Source organism: Hyperolius riggenbachi, chromosome 4, assembly GCF_040937935.1.
Source record: "Hyperolius riggenbachi isolate aHypRig1 chromosome 4, aHypRig1.pri, whole genome shotgun sequence".
Lineage (NCBI taxonomy): Eukaryota > Metazoa > Chordata > Amphibia > Anura > Hyperoliidae > Hyperolius > Hyperolius riggenbachi.
Window position 1 is genome coordinate 332,746,763 of NC_090649.1, and position 16,555 is coordinate 332,763,317.

The window sequence follows — 16,555 nt, forward strand, 5'->3', positions numbered from 1 at the left end:
CAGTATGTACTGACAGTTTTGGCAATACCTCACCAGAGGAGCTGGTGGGCACTGTAGTACAGCACCTCTCACCAGAGACGAGGGCTCCCTGGTGAGAGTAGAGTGGTCAGACAGACCGGTTTGGCGACAGACAGATTACAGTACAGAATCGACAGGCAAGAGCAGAACGGTATCCAGGCAGAGTTTGGCAGTTAGATCAGATGGGCAAATGTACAGAATCAGGAGACAGAGACAGCAGGTGTTTAACAGGCTGAGTTTGCAACAGGATCAGATAGGCTAAAGTACAGAATCACTAAGAGTAAGGTTGGTCAGAGCTAGCCAGAGTCATACACAGATTACGGAAAATTGAATACTTACCTAACGGTAATTTTCCTTTCCATGTGTGTCCATGGCAGCACGGTCGGGTTAAGTCCCGCCCACTTGACCCCCATAGGACCCTCCCTATAAATCTCTCCCTTCAGCTCCCCCCCTTTGTAATCTTGGACTCGGAATCACCGAATCTAGGGAGGGAGCCCCGTGCTGCCATGGACACACATGGAAAGGAAAATTACCGTTAGGTAAGTATTCAATTTTCCATATTCCATATGTGTCAATGGCAGCACGGTCGGGAGATAACTAGCAATAAATGACAGGGAGGGATAAGGTGCAATGCTGAACATAATTTTTTAATTAAACTTAGATAGCAGTTAATACAGTTGATCCAAACTGTAAAGTAGAATTGATCGCAGGGTCTACTCTATAGTGTTTCATAAATGTATTTAGGGATGTCCAGTTCGCAGCTTGACATATTTTCTCAGGGGATACTTTACAGAAAGCAGCCCAAGAAGCTGCCATACCCCTGGTTGAATGAGCAGTTACTTGTTGAGGGGGTGTTAAACCACTAAGTTTGTATGCCTCCTGAATAATTTTCATTAGCCAATTGGCTATAGTCCTTGATGAAGCTGGTTGACCGGACCTATAACCTGACGGTATGATAAACAGTCTGTCTGTCTTGCGTAAGTCCTTGGTTTTTTCTATGTAGATCTTCAGTGTGTTCCCAACATCTAATGGATGTGGTATAGGATTAGATTCATCGTATAGAGTTGGCAGAGTCCACTCCTGGTTGAAGTGGTAGACCGACGCCACCTTTGGTACGAAGTGCTGTACTGGTCTTAAGATTACTCTATCGGTATAAAATGTTAATGCAGGCTCTTGATAGCCCAATGCTTGTAGCTCTGAAATTCTCCTGGCAGATGCCATAGCTACTAGAAATATTGCTTTATGGGTTAATTGAATGAGTGAACAGTCCTTCAAGTTATTATAAGGCGGCTTTGATAGTGCTTCCAAAACCAAAGGAAGGTCCCATTTTGGAAAGAAGGTCTTAATAGGTGGTTTCTGTTTCATTACTCCTTTAAGAAATTGGATGACGAGTGGATGGAATGCCCATCTGTGGTCTGTCAAGGCCGATAAAGCTGTAATTTGGACTTTGAGTGTATGATATCCCAGTCCCTTGTCCAATCCAGTTTGAAGAAATTGTAATATGTCAGTGACAACTGGTTTGAGAGGATTAATGTTAAGTTGAGTAGAGAAGTCCTGGAACCTAGACTAAATTCTCTGGTATGATGCGTTTGTTGTTGGTTTTCTAGCTTTTAAGATGGTTTGAATCACTTCAGTTGAGCAACCTAGTACTTCCAATTTCCTCCTCTCAATCTCCATGCTGCCAAGTTTAGTTTGGCTGGGTTGGAGTGACAGACTGGACCCTGAGTTAGTAGGTCTGGTAGTGCTGGTAGAAGCAGAGGCTCTTGTTCCTTTAGTTGCCATAGAAGGGGAAACCACGGCCTCCTTGGCCAAAATGGTATCACCGCAATCAATACTACTGTTTCCTGAGAAAGTCTCTGGAGTAGCCGTTGAATTAATGGAAGTGGGGGAAACACATATGCTGTGTTGAAATCCCAGGGAGCGGTTAGCGCATCCACAGTTTCTGCAGTGGGCGTCTGCCATCTTGAGATGAATCTCTCGCATTTGTTGTTGAATCTCGTTGCCATTAAGTCTAGTTCCGGATTTCCCAATTTCCTGCAGATCCAGTGGAAGGTGCTGATGTTTAATGACCATTCGTTGTTGTCCAACCTTGACCTGCTTAGGTAGTCTGCCGTCACATTCTGCACTCCTGGTATGTGTATTGCAGATAGGCTCCTGAAATAATTCTCTGCTAAGTTGAATATTGGTGCCACCTCTTCCAGTAGTTTTTTCAATCTCGTGCCACCCTGTCTCTTTACATAGGCTACTGCTGTTAGATTGTCCATGCGTAGTATTACATCTTGACCCTGGAGCTGTTGTTTGAAGTGGTCGAGAGCTAGAAAGGCTGCCCTGATCTCCAGTATATTTGCTGGTATTCGTAGTGGGCCCTTTGACCATGTTCCTTGGATTGTCTGAGATTGTAGATGTGCCCCCCAGCCAATCTGGCTGGCGTCGGTGGTCAGTATGGTCTTCACCGGGGTCTGAATTTGTAACGGTCTTGTTAGATTTCTGTCGTCTAACCACCACAGTAAACTGTTTATCATTTGTTGGGTTATCAGTATTGGCTGGTTCCAATGATTTGTTTGCCATTGGTGGAGAAATCCGAACTGCCACTGCCTGGTGTGCCACTGTGCCCAGCGTACCATTGGGATGGTGGATGTTAGTGATCCCAATAGACTGAGACATTGTCTTGCTGATATCACGGGTTTCTTCAATATGTTCTGTATGAGTTCCCGGATCTGTACCTGTTTGTGTCGCGGCAGAGTGATGATATTGTATTCGGTCTGGAGACGTGCCCCTAGAAACACAATGTCTCTTGTTGGCTGCAACTGACTCTTGGAGAAATTTATTCTCCAGCCGAACCTCTCCAGCTCTGATAAAAGTATTTGTTTGTGTTGACATATTAATTGTTGATCTTGGTGTAGCAGTAACAGGTCGTCCAAATAATGGTGTAGTCTGAGACCCTTTATTCTGAGTGTTTCTATCATTGCAAGAAGGATCTTTGAAAACGTCCTGGGGGCCATGGATATCCCAAACGGCAAACATCGGAACTGAAGGTGTAGGTTGCCGATTGCAAAGCGGAGATATTTCTGGTAATTCGGATGGATCAGAATGTGCAGATATGCATCCTCCAGGTCGATGGAGATTGCCCAGTCTTTGATCAGTAGTACCTTCACTATGATTTGGAGTGTTTCCATCTTGAAATGCTCCGTCACAATGTACGAGTTGAGATTTCTGAGGTCCATAACTGGCCTTAGATCTCCAGTCTTTTTCTTTACAAAGAAGAGGGGTGAGTAGACACCTAACCCCCTCTCGTTGAGTGGTACTTCTGTTACTGCTTGTTTTGTAATCAGCTCCTTTACATATTTGTTCAGGATGTCTCTCTTTTCCATATTTACTGGTATGCTGGTTGGTATGAACATATCGGGTGGTAATTTCTTGAATGTCCACTGATGACCCAGGGATATTGTCTGCGTTACCCATCTGTCGCCGATCTCCCCCGTCCAGACATTGCCGAGGCCTGAAGTCTGCCACCTACCGGCAACATCTGGACGGACAGGCCATCAAAACGACTTCTGGGAGGCAGACGTCTGGCCTGTCTTCTTCTGCCTATTCAATTTTAGTAAAGAAGATTGTGAGCTCTGCCAGTTCTTTTTGAAATCTCGGGTAGGCCTGTAGGATACATTATTTCTATATCTTGATTGGTAGGAATTTCTTTGGAATGTAGGTCTTCTTGTCTTTCGATCCTGAGGGATTAGTCCCGATTTTCCACCGGTGACTCTGCGGATTGCAGTATCCATTTCTTCCCCAAACAGATTCGTTCCGTCATACGGAATCCTGCACCAGTCTTGTTTGGATGTGGCATCTGCAGACCAACTCTTAAGCCATAACGCTCTCTTTGCTATGACTGCGTGCAGCATCGATCGGGTCGAACATCTTAACACATCTACCGCTGCTTCGCCCACGAAGTCTGCCGTTAATTTCACGTCGTCCAATGCCGCTATTATTGCTTCTCTATCTGTGTCTGATCTCAGCGCATCTTCGATGTTCTGTATCCATGTTCTTAAGGCCTCAGAGACGGAAGTCAGAGCTATCGCTGGCTTACATGCACTACCAGAAGCTAAATACGATCTTTTGAACTCTGCATCTATCTTCCTTTCAAGTGGATCCTTGAAGGATACTGCGTCATTTCGAGGTAAAGTTATGTGCTTGGCTAGACCTACCACCGAGGCATCTACTTTAGGTGGTTCGTCTAATATCTTCAACTTTTTCTCCTCCATGGGATAAAGTTTATTAAACCTATTAGTGAGAAGTGTCTTTTTCTCTGTCTTCTTCCACTCCTCTTGCATCAATTCATGAATTGTGTCCATCAGAGGAAAAGGCTTCGTAGATTTTTTGAGATGTGCATAATATTCTCTCTGAGAACTGGTTGATGGCTCCTGAGGCGAGTCCTCCTGCCACTCTATGGCTTCCCTAACTGCCGCGATAAAGGGCTGAACCAAGTTAAAGTTGAATCCTACATCTGGTATTTCCGTTTCAGTATCTGAGGCAGTTCCCTCCTGAGATTGGCCTGGTAAGACGTTAGACGGTATGGTGTGAGATGGCTGATTTGCAGGAAGAGATGCAATATAGGTATTCATCGATTCCTGGACTGCCTCTTTAATCATAGTTGATATATCCTTTGATTGTTCCTGGTCTCTTGCCATTGTCTGAAAACAAGACTGGCAGACCAATTTTCCAGGGATTGCATAATCACCACATGCCCAACATTTCTTCCTAGATGAGCGATGTCTGGTAGGAGATCTAGTGTAGTGACGTCGTCTTGAAGATGAACGTCTCCTAGAGCGTGACCTGCTACGTGACCTTGAATGCGTCTTCCTAGTCTCCTTGCGTTGACGAGAACGAGATCTTGATTGTCTGCGTTCAGGTCCGCTTGATCTGCGCTCTGTCTCTTTAACTGGGCTGTAGAGACATAAACATAAGCGTCAGTTTCAGCACTCTTCCTGAAAGAAAAATACTTACAGGCTTCCCCCCTTCCCTTCCTACCTAATAGCTCTAGGCTGGTCATTTATATGTGGCAGGTCCTGCTCCATAGTTACAGCTTCTGCTGTAAGAGGAAAAGATAAGTGTCAGACTTAATTACTGTAGTGTGACTAGGTGAGGGAAGGCAAAAGATACAGAACCTAACCTGGTAAAGAAAATAGGGAAACCTGGCCTCCCAGAAGAAAGTCGGCTGGATAGTCTGGCAGCGTGTCCTCCATTGTACAGGAACACGCCAGACTGCCGACCGCTGGTTTAAATAAGCCTCCCCCAGCTGATTCTCCAATCGCGCATCACCGCCCCCCGCCGCCTACGTCATTACGCCAGGCATGCGAACCAAGCTACGCATAGGCTTAGAGAGAGAGGCGGAGGCGGAAGTGATGTATGCGGAACTCAGATGGGGCGCATCTGGAACGCACGCCACGCCGCTCCGAGCAGACAGAGGCAGGAGAGGGAGCAGGATGCCGACAACGTTTAGCTGTTTACAGGTACGGGGATACAAGAAGGGTTTACCTTAAAGGGGAACTTCAGCCTAAACAAACATTCTGTCATCAAGTTACATTAGTTATGTTAATTAGAATAGATAGGTAATATAATCTCTTACCCACCCTGTTTTAAAAGAACAGGCAAATGTTTGTGATTCATGGGGGCTGCCATCTTTGTCATGGGGGCAGCCATCTTTTTGGTTGAAAGGAGGTGACAAGGAGCAGGAGACACAGTTCCAACTGTCCTGTGTCCTGATTACCCCTCCCAGCTGCACACGCTAGGCTTCAAATGTCAAATTCAAAATGTCAAAAAAAAAAAAATTGCACCAAAACAGCAGAACGAGATCAACAACATCAGAAATCCCATCATGCTTTGCACAGCATCAGGGGAAAAAAGCCCGGGCAGTTTTCTTCTGTGCAGCTAAAAATGAGGCTTGTATAAGAGAAACAAAGTTCTGATGCTGTGAAACTGTTAAAGAAACACCAAGCCTTTTCAGTGCTGCTGAGTCGATTTTTAGTCCGGAGGTTCACTTTAATGCTGCTTCCCCAATCCGCGGCCAGAAGCGTATCTCCCCGTGCGATGAGTTATTTAAACTCTGTGCAGGGAACTTCATACAGGCGGGCCAGACCTGGATGGTAAGGTAGGAAGGTGAAAGTATTGATAGTAGTTCAGCATGCAGTCTGGTCCATGGAGTCAGGTGATGAACGAGGACAAAAAGATTACAAAGGGGGGGAGCTGAAGGGAGAGATTTATAGGGAGGGTCCTATGGGGGTCAAGTGGGCGGGACTTAACCCGACCGTGCTGCCATTGACACATATGGAAAATACACAATTAGTACAATTTAAGCTATCAAGCAGATCCTAAGCTTAGTGTGAATTCCCAGCTCCTGCCGGTTCTAACACACTAGGGAACTGACTAAGGTCTGAGCGCTAACACGAAGTATTCACAACAGCAGACAAATTGCAAGTGAAGCCGAGAGGCTTAAGAAGCGGAGGAGACCCTCCAACCACGCCCATCAGCATCAGCCAATCAGGAGAGGCTAACGTGCTCCCTGACGTCAGCCGACCAGCTGGTCAGCTGACGCGCCTCCTCCTGGCATAAAGGCCCTGATGGTGAGCGCACGCACGCGCTAATGTGCTCCTGAGAACAGTAGAGACACGCGTCCCCGGCGTACTAGACGCCTGAGACGCGGCAAACCTGGCAGGCAGGGACCCAGCAATGCCCGCGGTGGCCCCATCATCCCCCGCAGCCGACAAGCGGCGACCACCCACGCCCGTCCTCGGCGTGCTAGACGCCTGAGTCACAGGGAGACTGGCAGGCAGGGTACCAGAAGCAGCTGCGGTGGTACTGTTATCCACCGCAGCTGATAATTCACTATTCAATACACTTCCCCCGTCCTCTTCACCATCCGCGGTCCAGTGCTGGCAGCCCCCAAACACCACGTGCAAAAAATATTTAAAATCTGCGCTCCTGTGCAGCATCAGCTATTCAATTGGCTCAGGCCGGAAATAGCCAAGCCTGATCGGGTCCTCTACTGCTCAGGTGCAAGTCACTTGCACAGTAGAGCAAACCCGACCAGGCTTGGCTATTTCTGCCTTAGCCCGAATGGAAAGCTGCTACTGCACCTGCACTGGATCACAGTAGGTAATTATTTGCCTCACTGGGGTTCGGGGGCTGTCAGCGCTGGACCCTGGAAGGTGAAGAGGACGGGGGAAGCCTGATTAGATTCCAGAGGCTTTCCCCTCCTGTGGTAAGTACCCCCCAGTGCCAGATTTTTATTACAGATTTACTTTAAATGTGATGTTAGAAACCCCAAAAACGTGACATTTCCCCCTTCTATATACTAGAAATATTATCACACCCCACCCCACTTAGGTAGCCAGATTTCTTCAGACATGGTATAGTAGGTACATTAGTAACGTTTTTAACGTTAGCTGTATTATAACCCTAGTATAGGTATCCTCTGCCTGATGTCCCCCCAGCTAAGAGCAGAGCAGCATCACTTACCTTTAAATGTTTGGGCATGACATCTCCAGCACCAACTATAGTACTCGCCGACAAGCCAGCAGAGGAGAGATGCCAGTTGGAGGCATGGATAGAGTTTGGCAACAACGGTGCCTAGAAAGGTGAGTGATGGCGGAAAGAGGGATGTAAGGAATGTACCGACAGGCCAGCACACATAGGTTGGAGCATCACCATCTTTAACAATACAAGTTCAGTCATCCATCTTTTTCTTCTAGTGCCCATACATCTAGCAGTCTATGGGCAGATTGACAATGGACAGATTTCTATCTGATCGCAGGCCAATTCCTATCCTGATTAATTTAAGAATGAAATCTGTCTATGTATGTAGGGATTAGATTGTGAGCCCCTCTGAGGGACAGTTAGTGACAAGACAATATACTTTGTACAGCGCTGCGTAATATGTCGGTGCTATATAAATACTTAAATGGCATTTATTTTCATTTAATTTTTTTGTGTGTGACATCTAATGATGTCTATGTATGTATTGTGTAGCTGTGTATATATCATCATCTAGGGCCAATTTAGGAGTACATTTGAAATTGGCGCCGGTAGACTTGGGCGCAGGATACAGCGGTATATAGCTGATCCTGCTTCTGCACAAGTCCGGCCCGATTTAATTACTATTCCCCCTCCAGGCCGTCATGGATAGTGGGGGAATGAAATAATTCGGCTTCCAGCGATTGCTGGAGGCCGAATTATTATGTTTTTAAGCAACCTCGGCTCCGTCTTCTGACGGAGCCGACGTTACTCACTGAGCGCTTCAATAGGAGTGATTACTATTGTAGTCTATGGAGGCGCCGGCTGCGCCCAAATCTAGCAGCGCTGAAAAGCACTGCTCCGCAATTTAGAGGGAAGCCAATTAACTTATCTGTATTTTTTTTTAGAGGGGGGGGGGGGGGGGAACCGGAGCAGTGTTGCCAACTCATCCCTTTAATTACTGACACATCTAAGTTATACAGGTTCTGGGGCTATTTGCACATAATCAGTGCCTTAACTGCATCTACCTAGCCACAAAACCTGTATAATTCATATGTGTCAGTAATTAAAGGGATGAGTTGGCAACACTGAACCGGAGTGCCCAGAGAAAACCCACGCAGACACAGGAAGAACATACAAACTCCTTGCAGATGTTGACCTGGCTGGGATTCAAACCGGGGACCCAACATTGCAAGGCACGAGCGCTAACCACTACGCCACCACTAAAATATAACTGAGAAATAGGAGCTGCGAAATTCACTACCTTGCTGTATCTCTTCATCTTACTCCTCTCTTGCTCTAGTCTGTAACTGCACATGCTTTCACACAGCTCTAGGGGTCGACACTCCACAGCCTGCACAGAAAAAGACAGGGAAATGAAAAGAATATGAAATGCAGTCAGTTCACTCTGCCACTGCTGCAAATACTCTACAAGAGACTGGATGGACATACGGACAGAAGGAGGCAGAAGAAACTGAAAATGCTTTCCCCCTTTGCAGCAGCTACTGAAAAACGATCACTGCTGACCAGCTCTCCTCTGAAAGCAAAGCATGTCTGTTTCCACAACAAACCAGAGTCGCACACTGATGACATTTCACAGTGCATTTCCTAGTCAGACCTCAGTGGGAGTGTCTGAAGACTCTGGGAGGATGGGAGGTATACACAGTTAGAGGAGAAAAAAAAGCAAGGAAATTATGTCGAGACTGGTTTCATTCTGAGATAACCAAGATTGAAACTGCCTAGGATAGTTTTCTCTTTATTCCTTTATAAAATTCACAGAAATCATAACGTGGACAGTGCAGTACATATGTAAGTACAAGTATTTATCTACTCATATATGTGTTATTTATTTTTCTAGGGTAGTGTGGCTGACACTTGTTCTTTATCGTGCCCTATTCTGTTAAATCTACGGTACAGTACTGTGCTTCTGGAATACCTTTCTTCTCCCTCATTACAACAGAGCCTACATGACTGATGGCAGTTCAGTAGCAGACTATTGTATATTTGTTAGCTTGATATGCAAATCTTTGCTGAACAGGAACGTGGCCACAGACTGCTGATCAGTTAAAGCTGGCCATACACTTAGGTCACATATGCACCCTTTTTACTAGGCAACCACGTAGGGCGCGTGTTTGGACAGCGGAGGGAGCCCGGAGGCAGCTGCTGCTGCGGACAGGTAATGTATAGAGTGCCCTGGGTGCCAGGGGTCACATTAAACATTGGGAGGGACAGCGTTGGGGGTTTTGTTGCGTTCATCGCTAATCCCGATATCGTTCACTGTTACCGCCGCACGCCCGATCGAGCAAGTCACCCCTACATCTTGCAGCATGTCTGACCAATTAATGCAAACAATTTTGGCCCGAAATTGGTTGCATTGTCGGTCTGGCATAGCGGCACTCGATTTTCATGGTTGATCGGCCGCCAAGTCGCTTGATGTATGGCCACCTTTATAGATTTCCACCCAATGTTCCAAAACTATTGATTTCTTTCTTAAAAGAATCAATTTAGAAGGAATCGATTCCTACCATACGCTGCAAATAAATTCCAATAGATTTCAGAAGGGAATGTATTGAAAATCCTGCCGAGTTGCACTGTTCGATGCAGGGCAAAGCTATAGTCCATCAATCCGCCAATGCTCTTTCCTTGCCCCCAATTGTTTAAATCTTCCATTCTGTCCGAACCATACTTTTCAACGATTTTAGTCAAAATCAACTAAAATTCAATCGATCTAACATTTTTAGTAATCGATTCCCTAGCAGATTCATCGAATCTGCAAGGAATTGAATGAGAAAATCGAGTGTATAGGCAACTTAACTGGCAGCTGTTAAATTCTAAGCTGCCTGACAATCTTATGCCCGGTATACTCGATGCAATTTTCCGTCAGATGGGCGGTCGAATCAATTATTTCAGAAAGGTCCGATCTGATTTCCAATAATTTTTCTGATCGGTTTTCTGATCACTATACAAAATTGATGAAAAACGATTGGCATTCAGATCGGATCTGTCGGAAATAATCAATTCGACCATCAATTTGACAGAAAATTGCATTGTGTGTAGGGTTTTTGCGGTATACCGGTTTGGCGGTATACCAAGGTTTGAATGTGCATGGTAATCATACCATGCACATTCACATTTTGCTGGGTTTTCTTTTGCCGCTTTGGGCTGTTGTCTGCATCTTTGGGCATCACCCTCACCACCGCTCTGCTGTTGTCCAGCTCTCTGTCCCCCTCCGTTAAAAAAAAAAAAACATAGGTCCCCAAGCTAGATCCTGGTCGTGGGAGGTTTGGCGAATAGACTGCGCAGGCGCTGGCTGGTGATGTGTGTCCTCATAAGGAAATTTTGCAAACATGATTGGGTGGACTGCACCCTCTCAAACTGCTAGGTTTCACACAGGTTGTAGTAAACTATGCCCCCACACTATTTGGCCAATCACAACGCTACATGCTGTAGAGAGTGCTGTGATTGGAGAACTGTTCCCTTTGAGGTTTCCCTCTGGGTTCCCAAACTAGACTAGTGCCAATTCCGCATGCTGGATTGCTAAATGACAGTGGGAGCCCTGAAAATAAGCCCAAGCTGCAATCTTGAGCATTCTCAAAATATAAGCCCTAGCAGAGGAAGAGCCGAGCAAGCATTGACAGAGCAGTGCAGTACCGGTGCTGTCATACCTGCATACAGCAAAGTTATCAGCTGTGTGCAGGGATGACAGGGCAGGGAGCCTGATCAGTACATTACTGCAATCCACAGAGGAAGAGCCGGTGTGGTATCCATATATGCCTCACTAAACCCTATATATGCATGCTAAAACTCCATCACCGGCAAGAGGTCCACATGCACACTACATTCACCATCGCTTTGACATGCGACCAATTAGGCTGGTGTACTGGCCAATCTGGTCTTGCGGGCAGGACCACGGCATTGTCATTGGCCAAATCCTGCACTTGATCAGTAGTAGTGACATATAGTAGCTGACTGTTAGCAAAAGGAGCAGGAGGAGTCTATGGTTGGCCGGTCTGGTGCCAGCACCACCGCCTAATTGGTTGCGTGACAAAGCTTCCCCTTTATGACACTGTCTTATTTTTGGGGAAACACAGTAGCTTTTCTGCCTTAATGAACATATTGTTGCAATGTCCATGTACTTCCTGGGTCGCGGCTTGGCTTCCGATTGGAGGAAGCTAACAGAGGCGGGGAGTGGCGGGGGAGCCTGTAATGGAGGCAGCAATGTCAGTACTTCTTGGGTCGTGGCTTGGCTTCCGATTGGAGGAAGCTATCAGGCGGTGGGCGAAGCCTGTAATGGAGGAGGCAATGCGGAGGAGGCTGATTGACAAGCCTCAGGTAAACAGACAGCTAGCGTGGCAATATTTTTCAGGGGGGGACAGCAGAGCAGGGGGGACTAGCAGCGGCGATAGAACGACACAGATGCATGTCATTGTGCACATGACATGCTTCTGGGTCCTATTAAGATTTACAAATTCCGCCTCAGGTTCTCTTTAATGACATCATAACTATAAAAGGCCACACCTTCCTTCTTCCCTCAGTTTAAAGAGAGAATATACTCCATGTTCACCCCCTTATAATAACCTAGCATATAAATACATAAATGCTTCAATTCACTAAGCCCTGCTCGGTAATTCTCACTTACCAGCTATATATCTTTATAAGAGTATACAGATTTTCACATCTAAAGGGATGCAGAAAAGCCATATAAAATGTCTCCTTCCCCTGCTCTTCCAGAGCGAAGTCCCACCTTCCAGGGTGTGGGACCAAATCAGGAGAGAAGCAGGGCTGTGTGTCTCTACCTATTGGCTGTCATCCGTCAATATGTTACCACATGAAGAGAGTGAGTTATTGGCTGATCAGAGCTGGAGAAATATACCGAACATTTTTGCTTCATTTACCGAATGCGTTAATCTTTGTGAGTTTACATTTCTTGTATTTACCACACAAGTTGATAAGTTACCTCACTAGTCTGTAATTTTAATTTTCTGTGCGGTAATAGTTTTAGTGAATTGGAATTTGGGAAGGTGATTGGTAAAATCAGCTGTTTTCTGCATTACCGAATGCGGTAATGTTTAGTGAATTGAGGCCAAAATATGGTTGGGATCTAAGGTAGCTGACCCGTCCTGGAGGACTCGCCAAAACACGGCTACAGGTAAGCAGCTGTGACTTTCTTCCACTGTCTTCCAGGATGGCTCCTGCTGAGACCAGTGAGAAATTTACCTTAGGGGAGGGATGACGGCTTAACTGAAACTCGACTGGAACTCTGATCCTGGCTTGATAACAATACAACACGGTAATGCCTTATGAATATAGTTGTCAGGAGCCTGAACGGAGAAACAGGGTTTGACCACAGTTTGCAGTATACAGACACTGGAACCAGGGAATAAGGTGCAAAAATAATGATTTATTGCAAATGCAATAATGCAAGCATACATACAAGCGTAAATGCAAATATCATACAAACATATGCACAGCACACAATATATAAAAATAACCCAGGAAGCAGTGACAAATATATACAAATATATACAACACCTGACTATCTATCTAATTAAGTGCACAATAATATTAAGTGCACAATAATATATACAGAAAATATATACACAATCACAGTACAAAAGGGATTAGGCAAAATATCAGAGTCAGCAGGAGAGCAAGGTCAGCAACAGGTTATCAAAAAAGCACGGTACGTGGGATAAGGCAAAAGGAAGGTCTCAGAAGTAACAGGGTTCGGCAACAGGAAGGCATAAACAGAGATCAGGGCAAGGATCAGACACCAGGAAGTCCAGAAACTCAGACCTGGGAGTTCAAAGTTCTGGCAATTAGCAGGGGGAAGAGGCAGTGGTTAAATAGTCCAAGTGATAACAGGATGCATATGATGAATTGTAGAAAATTAGAGCTGCTCACAGTCCACAGAGTCCTCTGCTGGTGGCACAATGAAAGTCCCGGCAGTCCATGCAAATGCTGCCACCAGCGGGCAGGAAAAGGTTATGCATGAGTCGTAACAGTAGTATGGGAAGACCATGTTGCTGCTTTGCAAATTTGCTTTCGAGATGCTCCAGACCTTTCTGCCCATGAGGCTGCCAATGACCTGGTGGAGTAGGCTGTGACTCTTGTAGGAACTGCCCTCTCTGAATCCCTGTAGGCCCATGTTATAAGTTCTTTAACCCATCTAGCTATTGAACCCCTTGATGACTGTAATCCCCTAGATGCCCGCACATAAAACACAAATAGATGACTGGATCTTCCCCATTGTTGCGTACATACTAGATAACCTACTATCACCCTTCTCACATCTAGCGTGTTCCATCTTACTTCTTTTTCATTTTGGGGATTAGCTGAAAAGGATAGCAAAACTATTTCCTGTGTCCAATGGAATGCTGTTGATACCTTGGGGAGATGAGCAGGATCTGGCTTGAAGGCTACCCTGTCAGGATGAATTCATGGCTCCTTGATAGATAATGACTGGATGTCGCCTACTCTTCTGGCCGAGGTTATCGCTGCCAAGAAGCCTATTTTAAAGGAAACCTAAACTGAGAGGGATATGGATGTTTCCTTTTAAACAATACCATTTCTTTGGCAGTCCTGCTTATCTCTTTAGCTGCAGTAGTGGCTGAATCACACACCTGAAACAAGCATGCAGAAAATCCAGTCTGACTTCAGTCAGAGCACCTGATCTGCATGCTTTTTGCGGAGCCGTGTCTAAAAGTATTAGAGACACAGGATCAGCAGGAGAGTAAGGCCCCATACACACATCAGACCATAGTCTTTTGAAAATGAAAGATCACAGACCAATCTTATCACCCTTCATGTAGTATGAGAGCCATACCTACACAGTCTATTCTATGGAGCTGAACTCCCCATCAGATAGAAATCTTTGCAAGATGCTGCACACACAGATGCTGTACAGAAACAAAAGATCAGTATCTGCAAAAGATCTGTTATTGCCAATAGATCCGTTCCTGCAAATTGCAATGATAGTCTATGAGATCTGCAGATCATTATACACACATGATTTAACTGACATTCATCTGCAGATCAGATCCACCAGGATGGATTTTCAGATCTGCGGATGATTACTTGATCTGCAGATGAATGTCAGTTAAATCATGTGTGTATGATGATGTGCAGATGTCATAGACTATCATTGCAATTTGCAGGAATGGATTTTTGGCAGGAACAGATCTTTTGCAGATACTGATCTTTTGTGTCTGTACAGCATCTGTGTGTGCAGCATCTTGCAAAGATTTTTTTCTGATGTGGAGTTCAGCTCCATAGAAAAGACTGTGTAGAGTATGGCTCTCATACTACATGGAAGGGGGTAAGATTGGTCTGTGATCTTTCATTTTCCAAAGACTATAGTCTGATGTGTGTATGAGCCTTTAGGCAACTGGTATTATTTTAAAAGGAAAAATCCATATCCTTCTCAGTTTAGGGTTCCTTTAATGGTTAAGTTCCTTAATAGGGTCTCTGCTGTGGATCTATTTCCTAGTCGTTTAGAAATCTAATACTAGAGAGCGGTTCTGTTCTAGCACTGGCTGGTACCTTGAAACTGAAATAAGAAAATTCTTAACAAAAAGTTCTCTAGACAACTGTCTATTTAAATAAACTGATAATGCAGGGACATGAACTCTAAGTGCTAACTGCCAGACCCATATAAACTCCACTTTGTAAAAATTCCAAAATATGTTTTAGGTTGTTCAACCTGATACTATTTCTTTATTTCCAGGAAGAAAAAGCCTCCTAAACCTTAGTATATTTCCTTCTAGTAGTAATTTTCCTACAATTAATTAAGGTAGCAGCTACTTTACGTCAAACACCCTGTTCTATTAGAATTTCCTCTCCAGGATCCAGGCAGTTAGGTTCAACATTTGCAGGTTCGGGTGATATACATTCCCCTGTACTAATAAGTACGGTCTGCTGTCTAGATGCCAAGGCCCCTTCAGTACCAGTGCTTGGAAGTAAGGGAACAGGCTCTCCTGGGCCACCAGGACCCTAGGAAAATAACCTCCGCTTGTGAGCCCTCTATTTTCCTCAGGACCCTCGGGGTCAGGTTGAAAGGTGGAAATGCATAAAGTAGAGCTTGCAGCTTTTCTATTGTTAAGACATCTAGTCAGTTTATGGGGGAGGTCGGATGAAGGGAGCAGAAGTTCTCCACCTTCGCATTGTTGGGTGTTGCAAATAGGTCTAGTATTCAAGTATTGGATCAGCCCCATCTGTCCAACCCCATTTGTCCATGATCTGTTGGAATACCTCTTGATTGAGCTGTCATTCCGCTTCTATTATAGGGCCCCTGCTCAGAGAGTCCACCCATCTGTTCTTGACCCCCTGTATGTGAACAGCCATCGGGGACTTTAGATTTTTTTTTCTGCCCAAAAGATTATCTCTAGTGTCAAATCCCAGCTGGTGGCTGTGCCTCTCGCGACCGTGCTCATGTAGCCTGGAGTGTTCTGAGCAGGCGCAGAAGTACTATGCCATCTATGCCAGAAGTACTATGTCATCCTCTTCCTTAAAGGTGAAACCTTCTTTTAAATGATCTAGGCATATAAAGACGTCTTTCAGGGTTCTTCCGTTGGGACATAATGATGTTTTTAATCCTATATAATAAAATCCCTGTGTCTCTGCGTCCTGTCCCTGTGTGTGTGTGTCCCTGCGTTTGCGCAACTGCACATGTGCCGCAGGGACAAGAGCAGGACGGGCCAGGGGGGCGGGCGGGTGTGCGCGCGTGTGCCGGCGGCGGATTTTTAAACGGGCTAAGGTCACTAGTATATTTTTAAATGGGATTTATTTTTCATCTTGAACCTTTAAACCTCAATATATATCAGCTGGGAGCTCTTGTATCTGCTTAGGCAGCTTTCAGGAGCCCGAGTGCTTCCAAAGATGGGCCGCTCCGTACTGTGCATTTGCCAGAATGCACATGTGCAGTACAGAGCGGCGCGTCTTTAGGAGCACTCGGCAAGACTACCGAAGCCTCCCGCAGCGGAACAGAGAGCAGTCTCCGATCCATTGGTGAAGCATGAGGAACTGGAAGGCT

General features: G+C 45.4%; 1 protein-coding gene across 1 annotated transcript in view; it reads left to right on the forward strand.

The window, feature by feature from the left end:
• The first annotated feature begins 9,088 nt into the window (after positions 1-9,088).
• The window catches only part of TBCE (tubulin folding cofactor E), a 66,285-nt gene continuing 58,818 nt past the window's right edge, over positions 9,089-16,555 (forward strand). Inside the window, 1 exon segment of the mRNA XM_068231833.1 lies at positions 9,089-9,333. The gene's annotated coding sequence lies outside the window, so the exon portion shown is untranslated.